Source organism: Silene latifolia, chromosome X (assembly GCF_048544455.1).
Source record: "Silene latifolia isolate original U9 population chromosome X, ASM4854445v1, whole genome shotgun sequence".
Taxonomy (NCBI): domain Eukaryota; kingdom Viridiplantae; phylum Streptophyta; class Magnoliopsida; order Caryophyllales; family Caryophyllaceae; genus Silene; species Silene latifolia.
This window is the reverse complement of record NC_133537.1, coordinates 126232014-126242949: the sequence shown is the minus strand read 5'-3', so window position 1 is coordinate 126242949 and position 10936 is coordinate 126232014. Positions and strand designations below refer to the sequence as shown.

Here is a 10936-nt window from a genome sequence, read left to right as displayed (position 1 = left end):
CTCGATAGCGGCCTCTACTAATGATTAGGGAAATCGTTCGTATTTGATATGTCGTCGATTATATGCATGCAATGCAACATCCAACGTTTTGGTCCTAGTATGTGAGATTAACTATGTCGGTGAACATGTAATTAGCAAACAATTGTGTCTAATTGGGGTTTAGAATTAATTACATTTCGAACAACAAGCAAATAAATCATACATAAAATAAATACGATGAATAAAATACGGTGATTGAAATTACAATGAATTACAATGATTAATTGATTTACGTCAAAAATACATTCAAAACGAAAATTTGGAAAAGAAAAGAAAATAAAAAGGGTAGAAATTAAAGAGACTAAATAAGACAGATTAAGAGTGATATTACGGTTATTAGTCAATTAAACACGTAATTAAAGACTAGGTCAAAGCGAGAACGGAAGTTCAGGCACAGAACTCAACTCAGAACAGGCGCAGCACCTGCTGCGTCCCTTAGATGAGGCGCAGCTATTCCTGCGTCTGTTCTTGAGTTGAGCTCTGGCTGTGAAGTCAGAACTGCGGGTAGTTAACGTTCTTTAGTATGTTTTACGATTGATCATCAATATTTGACTCAAGTAAAGGTGTTTTAGCAGGTTTATTACATATGAAACCGTCATAAAAGCGATAAACACGAATTAAAACGATTTAAACGGATTAGGAACGAATTAAAACGAAATAAAACGAATTAGGTTTAACTATGAAGACGAAACGACCCTTCAAAGAAATTGATAAACTTAAGAATAAACAACAGAAACATGAACAAGGATGAATTCCAGAGACTTGATATGGACAAATCGAGGCTCTAAAATCCGGGTTTGATTTGATGACGAAAACCCGCAAATATTGATTATAAGGGATTTAAGTCGAAAACAACATGATAATCGAAAAGAATAATCAAAATACGGTTTAATGCATAAAAGAAAGGAAAAAAAAAAGAAAAGAACAAAACTACAGAAACCCGAGAAAGAAGAAGAGCAGGAGTAGAGGCAGCCTCTGGAAGAGGCGCAACAGTAGCTGCGACCCTTCAAAGAGGCGCAGCTACTGCTGCGTTTCTTCTCGACGTCTGGTAATTGATGTTTCATAAAAACAGTTTTGAATAAGGGTTTTTAAAGTCGGTTTTGAATGTGTTTTTGACGTGAACCTTACATTAATTGATACAAAAATAAAATACAATAAAAAAAAGATAGGATTTACACTCTCAGACTTACATGTTTGACGAAATGAGATTAAATAAGTTAACTTTAAATAATTGCTCGACTCAAATGTATGTAGAAAGTGCCCTCGTAGGAGGATTTAGATTAATTGATTGATGTGTAGTGGTCAAATTGGTCAGTCATGCAACATGACTGGAACTCAGAATGATCTGAGCTTACGTGGTCGATTGATCAAGCACGTAAGCGTTGAAAGCTTAGAGCAAGGTCTAGAATGCAAAGCGATAAGCGAAGGGCGGACACTCGCGTGAAAAATATGGAGACCGAAGGTCTCTATTTATACTAAAATATGTGAAGAGTTATGGAATGACCCAAACTTTGGAAACAAATCACAGAAAAAATCTGTAAACAACGAAAACAGGATGGAGAAGAGGCGCAACAGCTACTACGATCCTTCCAAGAGGCGCAGCACCTGCTGCGTCATTTCCCCAGAGGTTTCCTCCTGCGGAAGAAAGATTTCCGCGTTTCTATTATAGAATTACAGTAGATTTGTACTTCCTTATTCCTTAAAATATGATATACGGGATATATTTTGCCAAAAGATATAAAATTAAATTATGGAATAAATATCCGGAATATTCTAGAGCATTCCGACTCAGCATTTTAAACGGTTTATTAGAAAATGAAGCGGTTTTTGACCCGGACTCCACATGAACTCTAATTACTGTCAAAATGACCGTATCGGCGCGTATATGATGACCAAGGGGTAGACACAACCATTTGAGCTATCACTTGACGATAAACTTAAGAACTTTCATAAATCGTTCCGTGTACCAAACATGCGGCCCAATCATCACTGGGTGGTTGGCGGAAGGTGTAGAAAGGAGGTATCTACACCCGTCACCAACACCCAGGTATTCCTTGATCTTGGGAATGTCGGCGACGCTAAGGGCAGCGTCACAATTATGGGGATGCTTTAGGAGATTCAAGGAAGGGAGAAATTTATCGGGTTCTAGGTTGATTGGGTTGGAAGAGGACGAGGCTTGGTGAGTTTTACCCATTGAAGAAAGGAGTAAAGAAAAGCGACTAATGATGGGATTAAGTTAACTGGAAGCAAAGATCGGAGCTCCGACAGGGATGGCGTTCTCTGAGAAATAGGCGTACGAAAGTAAGAAGATCAAGAGGAGGGGTTTTAGGTAGGAGGAAGGGTTTATGAATGATTGAAGAAAGAGAAAAAGGGAGAGTATCGGGGTTCAAATAGGGAGACGGTTGGGAGAGAAGTAAATAGGGGAAGTGGGAGAATTAATAGGGAGTTAGGTGGAGCAATGGTGAGTACACGGGAAGCTAGGCAAATAACAGCGCACGATTTAATCCAGTAATTTCCGGCTCATTGCTTTGTGGCGTGTCTCGCAAGAAATAGGGGCAAACTATTTGGACCAAATTCTACATATTGGGCCAAGGGGATAACATGAAGTGGGTCAATGGGCACATGAGCTAGTGGAATGAGGAAGATAAGGGCCAGGAGCTACGGTCCACAATGCAACAGTCCACGGGTAGCAGGAGCAGAGCCCGCTACGAGGAGTGCGGTTATCTTGAGACTTGAGAGGAAATTAAGCTAAACCCTACTAGGGTTTAGCCCTGTATAAGACGGAAGAAGGAGAAAAGGGAGATTCATTCATACACACAACTACATGACATATGCCCTAGAATTTAGCAATTCAGCCGTCTCACTCCTCTTGTAATCGTGACATATTGTTAATACTTTGCTAGTGGAATACTTGGAAGGGTAGCGTCCCCTTCTCGCGGTCGTTTCCCACATTGGGTTTTTCGCGTCACCAAATTTCTTGTGTCAAATCCTCTAACTCACGTACTTCAATGTTCACGTTAAAATCATACAAATGCATACATAATCTATCAAACGATAACATACGATTAACAATATTAGACCATTGTGACCCTAATTAATTAACCCAGTAGAAAAACCCAAACACCTGACAAGAGTTAAATATCTCATTTTGGAGATTATGCTAAGATGAGAATACGGGTGCAAGTCTGCAAGATATGTCCTCAAAGTGAAAGTGAAATACTGTAATAACTCGTATTTAAGACAAGGTTAATGGTTAGTCAGACGGTGGAATTATATTAAAATGTATTTTAAAAGGTATTTAATAATTACATTAATTAGATAATTATGTTGTGAGACGAAAATAAGATATTTAAATAATGATGAGTCGGGATTTGTTGTGACTCATGTGTGACATGGGTATATGGTGACGATAATAAAATAATAAGATACTAATAATAATATGTAAATAATAGTAATAGGCAATAATAATAAAGATAATTGAAAATAAGAAGTTTCCTCCCACTTTCCTTTTTACTACTATATATACAAGGTAGACCTACCACATGAGATTATATACAATCATAAACACAATAACTCACTAAAAACAAAGGGAGAAAGATCTAAAGGGAGAAAGTAGAGGAATTTCACAACATACAATCGCCTCAAGGTAAAACCTTCACCTAATATATCTATCTCGTTCTATTTAATTTAATCGTCGTATAATCACCGTATAATCTGTCGTTGACTATGTCGTTGACCTTGGACCTGGTTTGGACCACTTTGACCCTAGTGGAACTATCCTTGACCATCGTTGACCAATGTGGGTTAGTTTATAGAGTATTTTAGTGGGGGTTGTCGAGTTGTATCCGTGAATGGTTAGGACGGGTTTTTGACCCTTATTTTTATTCAACTTGACTTGGGCATGGTGAGGTGGTTTCCTAGTGTTTGGGCGACTATCGTGGTGGTGGTAGGGTGGTTAAAGTCGTCACCTTACGCGGTCGTTGCCGAAGAATCAATTCATTGTTGGTGTTTGTGTTGTGTTGTCATAAAGCCGTGTTTGGGGTATCGTGTCTTCACCATGACTTGACCCAGGGCTGACGGTAGCTGGTGGGACCACCGTGAGTTGGTAAGTGTGTTGTGGGTTTTGGTGTTAACGGGTTGAGACGGGTTAATGGGTTATTTGGGTTTTGGGTTTTGAAAACGTGATTTTGTATTATAATTATATGGAAATATATTTAACGAAATTAAATTATAATTAGTTGAATTATTTAAGTGAATTGAGTAATTAGTAATTATAATTATTATTTGTATTAGGTGACGGATTTACCAAAGAGTACTTTTAGTTGATTATATTGGATTGTTTGCTTTATTGGACTGCTGAAAAGGTAGGATAACAATTGTACTTGACTGTCTTATTTGGTCTATTTGGTTGTATGGGTATTTTGTTTATTTGATCAATTGTATGGATGGATTATTATTTATGATTGGTTAATGATTATTATCATGGTTGCATTCATTGGCATAAGCATTGGTCATTTGAGATACCGGCAGACATCATGGTAAGAGCCTTCGGGAGATGTATTATAAACTTATTAGCAGACATCATGGTAAGAGCCTTTGGGTGATGTATTACAAACTTAATGGCAGACACCATGGTAAGAGCCTTCGGGTGGTGTATAACAAACTTATTGGCAGACGTCGTGGTAAAGCCATCGAGTGACGTATTTGGATTTAATTCGGCAGACACTGTTTATATACCTCTGTGTACTCAACTTGAGGATGAGGGTTTTTTTAGCATGAATTCTCACAGAGACAATGTCCTGCCAGGGAAGGATTTGCAGGGTGATCTAACTAAAAATAAGTAGTCTGACTAGTACGACAGAGTGAGTAAAGAATAAATAAGAAAGTGAGACACAATAATTTATACGTGGAAAAACACTGGAAATAAGGGAAAAAACCACGGGCACCAAGCCGGGAGGGATTATTACTATGATTTTAGGTATCCTGACAAGGAGTGTGTATGTCAGGCGAAGGATTTAGGTGTGGTTGCTCAATAATAATGCTAAGTAATGTTTTGATTACAAGTATGAGAGTAAAAGTACGAGTAAATGGGTGAGTAAGCAAGTGATCCTCTTCTTTCCTTCTTCTTTGCTATCTATAGTAGCCTTGCAACGGTCCTTAGAGGTTGGTTTAGGGTTTCCTGGTAAATAGGCCCCGTGCCCTATTTATATGTGAGTGGTTTGTTGACTAACCAATTGGCTGCCTCTATTTCAGCTAAGTTGACCGTATAAAAAACGTTGTGAATATTGTTAAATGAGTCTTTCGTGCAAATAGGAACTACTTTGAAGAGCTTTTGATGGCACCTGACGCCTTCAGGTTATGCTTTATTATGTGGCTTGGTGAGATATCTTCTCAGGCCTGGCTTTAACGAATGTCTGACCTGTCTTTCCCTACTGGTTGGTGCCTGCTCAGGTGTTCTAATGTTTTGTATGGAATGTCTTCCGTTCAGGCTTGGCTTTGAACATTGCGTGATTCTTGTCTGATCAGGCAGGGTAATTCTGGGCCCACAATTGCCCCTTATCTTCTTATTCCCAATGAATCAGGTCAGGGATAAGGAGATAAAAATTCAGGCTAGGCAAAAATGTATAGGAATATTTTACCGGAAAAAGAGTTTGAGTCCCTTTCAACTTCTATAACGGCTATTCTTCATAAATGAAGTAGGTTCATCAAACCCTAGGAGAGTCATGATTGGATTTGTCCACTTCTGCTATCCGTTGTATTTTTGCGGCTATAAAAACCTTTGCACCGTTTGTCTTGCTTTCACATTCCATTCTTCAATCTTCTAAAATTTCTTTCTCATCCAAAATTCCTTTTGTGAAATAAATCTTTCTCTGAAAAAATCAATCTTATACTCCAATCATAAAAAATGGTTGGAGGAAGAAGAAAGATTGTTGCGTCCAAGGCTGCTGCTGAGGTTGAACAGGCTCCTGTGGTAGTTGACGTTCCTTAAATCATTCCTGAAGATGAAGTTGTGGAGATTCCTACTCCTCCAGAAATTCTGTCTATGACGTACAAAGGTGTCGCTTTTGCCCCTGTAAAGTCTTTGTCTGCTTCATTCCCTAAGGCTAACCAATTGAAGCCTTCTTTTGAGCACTATTTGAAAGGTAGGGGTCTTCTCCATACTGAAGATGAGGTCTGGATCTCTGAAAGCGGTCCAGTCAGGGCTAATTGGTGTAGTCATGGCTGGTTTTATATTTTTGAGTGGGCGTTCAAAGGAGGCTGTCAGCTTCCACTTTCTCCGTTCATGGTTGAAGTTATCAGGGCTGTTAAGGTTGCCCCTTTGCAGCTTATGCCAATAGTTTGGAAGATTGTTCATTCTGTTGAACACCTCTGTGCCAAGCATAAATTGGTAATTACTCTTGAGGATTTCGAGAACGTTTACCACTTGAAAAGCAATACCGATGGGCGCTTCAATCTTCTCGTAAGGGCAAAAATGACTCATCTAATTACAAATTTCGATTCAGGCGACAAAAAGGGTTGGGCTACAACCTATATGTTCATCAGGGAAGATTCTGTTGCCCCTGACTTCGAATATCTCAGCTATCCTGTTGTTGAGGGAGGTAAATGTTTTTCCCTGCATTCAATTTTGGTTAGAATAGTTTGTAAATAGTATTTTGAAAATAGGCTTACTTGAATTGTATTTGTAGTGGTTGATTGGGCTAATAATCCTGATGTTCAGGGGTCAGCTGACCGAATTGCGGCTTTTATGGCTCTACCTGATAAGGAGGGGGCGTGGCCTGCCTGCCTTGGGCAGGCGCTTATGCCTCGTTTTAACAAGGCTAAATTGAGTACCTATAAGGCTGTTAGGGGTGCCAAAGCTTTAGGGGCCTCTTCGTCAGGCAGTAAGTTCGTTTTTGTTTCTTCTTTGTGAGTTATCTTGCTTGAACATATGTTAGTATTACTGATATAGGTTTCGTCGTGTAGCCACCAGGGCTTCTACTAGGATTGCTAGGTTTGGACTATCTTTAGTGAAAGCAGGCGTTTCTCAGATCACAGGGGAGAAGTCACGGAGCAGTGAGGCTACGGGGCGTGATAGCACATTGCAAGTTCAGACACCTACCCAACAGGCTCAATTGGTGTCTTGATGTGACCAATATTTGAGCATATTTAGTCCCCGAATTAGCCTCGTTCCTATGCTTTTTAGTGCATAATTGGGTCATTTAGTATCTTTAGTCCTATGTTTTGCATATTCTTTGAGGTTTTGTTTCCTTGGTAGGAGAGGAGTGCAAACTTTGCATTTTAATGGCAAAGTGGAGCTAAATTGATCGAATCTAATGACCAAGCATCAAAGTGTAAACAAGACTAGAAGGCCTTTGTAAATAATGGGCAATGATGAAGACGATCCTTGCATCTCCGACAAGATCCTTGAGGATTGTTTGAAGAACAAAAGAAGAAAAGAAGAAAAAGCTTGCTGAACTAGAATCCGGCCGTCACAGCATCGGGACGCTCATCCAACATCCACAGTCCGAGCGTCCCTCTAGCCAATCCGCTCGTCCAACACCTCCACAATCCGAGCGTACCACCTTCCGGTCCGCTCGTCCAACTCCAGCCAATCCGCTCGTCCCGACCCCTTGTCCGCTCGAATTGTTATCCAGTACAGCACGCCTTCCCCTTGTTCTACTCGGGATGCGCATATTTCTGAAAGACTAGCAAAAAGGAGACTCGCATCTTTCTTCGAGAGGAGCATTTCCTCAACTTTTCTTAAGGGTCTTAATCGTCATTTAAGCCCTTAGTAACCCTAATTTATGTACCTAATCCCCACTATAAATACCCCATTGTAATAATTAGATTATCATCAATCCTTAATATAATTTATGTTCTACTAATCTCTCTTTAATCTTGTAATAATCTTTTAATTAGGCATTTATTCAAATCTCATTTCCTTAATTTCTCTATTGTTCATCATTTATTTTGGGTAATTGAAGATTATTTAGGGTTTATTTGGAGGATTGACAACCTTCCAATCATTCATCAAGTACTTCTATTATTCTTTGCTTATTATTTTGGAATCATCATTAGCTATAATTCTCTTAATCCCTTTTTAATTATTGGTAATCATCTTTATTTATTCATCATGTTTTGCTTTGTTAATATGATTGACAACCTTGTTAGCATGTTAAACTTGATAATGAGTGAGTAGTTTCCTTAGCTAGGGTTAATGGGGAATTAGGGAAAACCAACATGGGGGATGATTCATGCTCAATCTAATATGTTCACATAATTTATTTGCTTGCTTGTTGTGATCTCAACTTATGCACATGTTATGTTTGATGAAATGCGAGCCTATGAATCCTTGCATTTTTTTACCCATCACTTACCTTTTCAATGAGACTTGTAAGACATAAACCAACTCGAGTCTCATTAGACCATGCATATTGTTGAGTAGGGAGGATTAAGTCGACTTGTAGGTGTTGTACAATCTAATCGATTCGGCTCCGGGACCCAAACCTTCCTAGGATTGTAAGATATAAACCAACTCGATCCTATCACAACAATAATTGCTTGCTTATAATTTGAGAATTGTTTGTTTGATCAATTCCCATGAATCCCCTATGAATCCATGACACCCTAGTGCCTTTAATCAATTGTTTACATCTCATCTTAATCATCTTGCTTGTTCATTTACATTGTTATTTAGTTTAGTGATCTTCTTATCTCAACCCAAATTGTGACACCCTTAGACACCACTACTTGCAATCGAAAATCCTACATCAATACCCGTCCCTTGGGATCCAACCTTTACTTACCTCATTACTAATAGTTGAGTAGTTTGTGAAGTTATAAATATTGTTTTGGTCTAGGTTCTCCTAACGACAAGTAACCGAAAAATATAGTCTGACCAAAAATGGCGCCGTTGCCGGGGACGGTGTTAACTTAATTTGATTTTCCTTAATTGTTATTAGTTGTGTCTTTCTTTGCCTTGGGGAAGTAAAACTCCTCAAGGTTTGTTCTATTTATTGTTTTCGAGTTGTTTGATATTTTGTATGTCTAGAAGATCACAAGGTAACTTGTTACCCATTGATCACAAAATTGAGAGAACTTTGACAACCAATAGAAGACTTGCTAGAAATACTTTGAGAGGTATTGGTGAGGTTGTAGATATTCAACCAAATACTATTTAGTTCATGAACCCTTTTGCAAGAGAAGGTGAGGAGAACCCAATACAAAATCAACCACAAAATCAACCCGTAATGCCTAAGTTTTCATCACATTCCGTACCAACCGAGGAGAACCTACCCAATGGTACTCCCACGCCACAACACTTGACCGGAAATTTCATTGCAAAATCCGCATTTATCCAATTAGTCGAAAGAAGCCAATTTGGGGGGATGCCTAGTGAAGACCCTCATTTTCACATGGAGACTTTTTGTGACTATTGTGATGCGATTTCACAAACCGGAGTGACTCAAGACCAAATTCGATGGGTCTTATTTCCTTTTTCTCTAATTGGTACCGCGAAACAATGGTTAAAAAGCCTTGATAAGGCTACTCTTGGTATTGACTCTTGGAATAAGTTGGCTCTTGCTTTCTAAAAAAATTTCTACCCTCCGGAAAAGACTAACATGCTAAGATCTCAAATCACGGGTTTTAAGCAAAGGGACGAAGAATCTTTGTATGAAGCTTGGGAGCGATTCAAAAGAACTTGTCGCTCATGTCCTCATCATGGATTTGGCGAGTGGTTCTTGATAGAACAATTTTGGAATGGTCTTTATGAAGACTCCCGAAACATTCTCAACATGGGATCAAATGGTATGTTCACCGAAGTTGACGATAATCAAACTTGGAACAAGATTGAGGAAATGGCGGTCCATAACTCACAATATTGTAGACCTCGCAAGGTTACTAGAGGAGGAAAGCATGAAATGGACTCTATTACTCAATTGGGTGCTCAACTTAGTGCTCATATTGATACCATCAACTTGAAATTTGAGAAGGCTGTGGCTAAACTTGAAGAAGCCTCAAAATCACCAAAGCAACATGTTAATGCCATGGTGGCATCTTCATCAATTCCAAGTGGAATATGTGAGAATCGTGGAACTTTGGGACATGACCAAAGTGAATGTAGGGTAACAAGTGAGAAAGTGAATGCTTTTCAAGCATACAAGATTGGTACCCCTTATTTTAACAATTACAATGAAAACACCAAATTCCATCCAAATCTCCCATACAAAAGCCAAAATGTTCAAAACCCTCAACCAACATACACCCCACCTCTAATGAGAAACCAAAATCAAAGACCCTTTTACAACCAAAACCAAGGTTACCAAAATCAAACTACATACAATCAACAAAATGACCAAGGTTTTGATGTTCAAAAAGCGGTCCTCCAAATGCAAAAGAACCAACAAGAGTTTTTCACTCAAATGCAAAAGGATAGCCAAGCAAAAGACATCACCATCAACAACGTCCTAGCCCACACAAATATGTTGGAGACCCAAATGTCTCAATTAGCATCTTCAAGTTCACAAAGACAAAAGGGGCAGTTACAACCCCAAGGTAATCCCCCAAGACAAGAATCGGTGAGTGCCATCCATTTAAGGAGTGGTACAAGGTATGAAGGGCCAAAGAAACCCGTTGATGAAGATGTTGTGAATGCTAGTGACAAGGAAAGAGTTGTTGAAAACTCTAGGGAAGAAGAACCCAACAATCAAGAAGTTTCAAAGAAGAATGAAGAAAAGGCCAAAGAGAAGGAACCCATTGTGATTAGACTTCCATTTCCAAGTCGTCAAGCTAAGCCTAAGTTTGATGACTAACTTGGTAAATTCATGGAGATTGTGAAGAATTTAGAAGTCTCGATTCCATTCACGGAATTAATCAATCACGTTCCGGCCTATGCAAAGTATATGAAAGATATTCT

At 39.0% G+C, this 10936-nt stretch overlaps 1 non-coding gene across 1 annotated transcript; it reads right to left on the bottom strand.

Annotated features, from left to right (window-relative positions):
- Positions 1 to 9641: 9641 nt before the first annotated feature.
- LOC141624533 (small nucleolar RNA R71) lies at positions 9642 to 9748 on the bottom strand. Its single transcript, XR_012534340.1, has one exon. It is a non-coding gene; the product is annotated as a small nucleolar RNA R71 (small nucleolar RNA).
- Positions 9749 to 10936: the final 1188 nt, after the last annotated feature.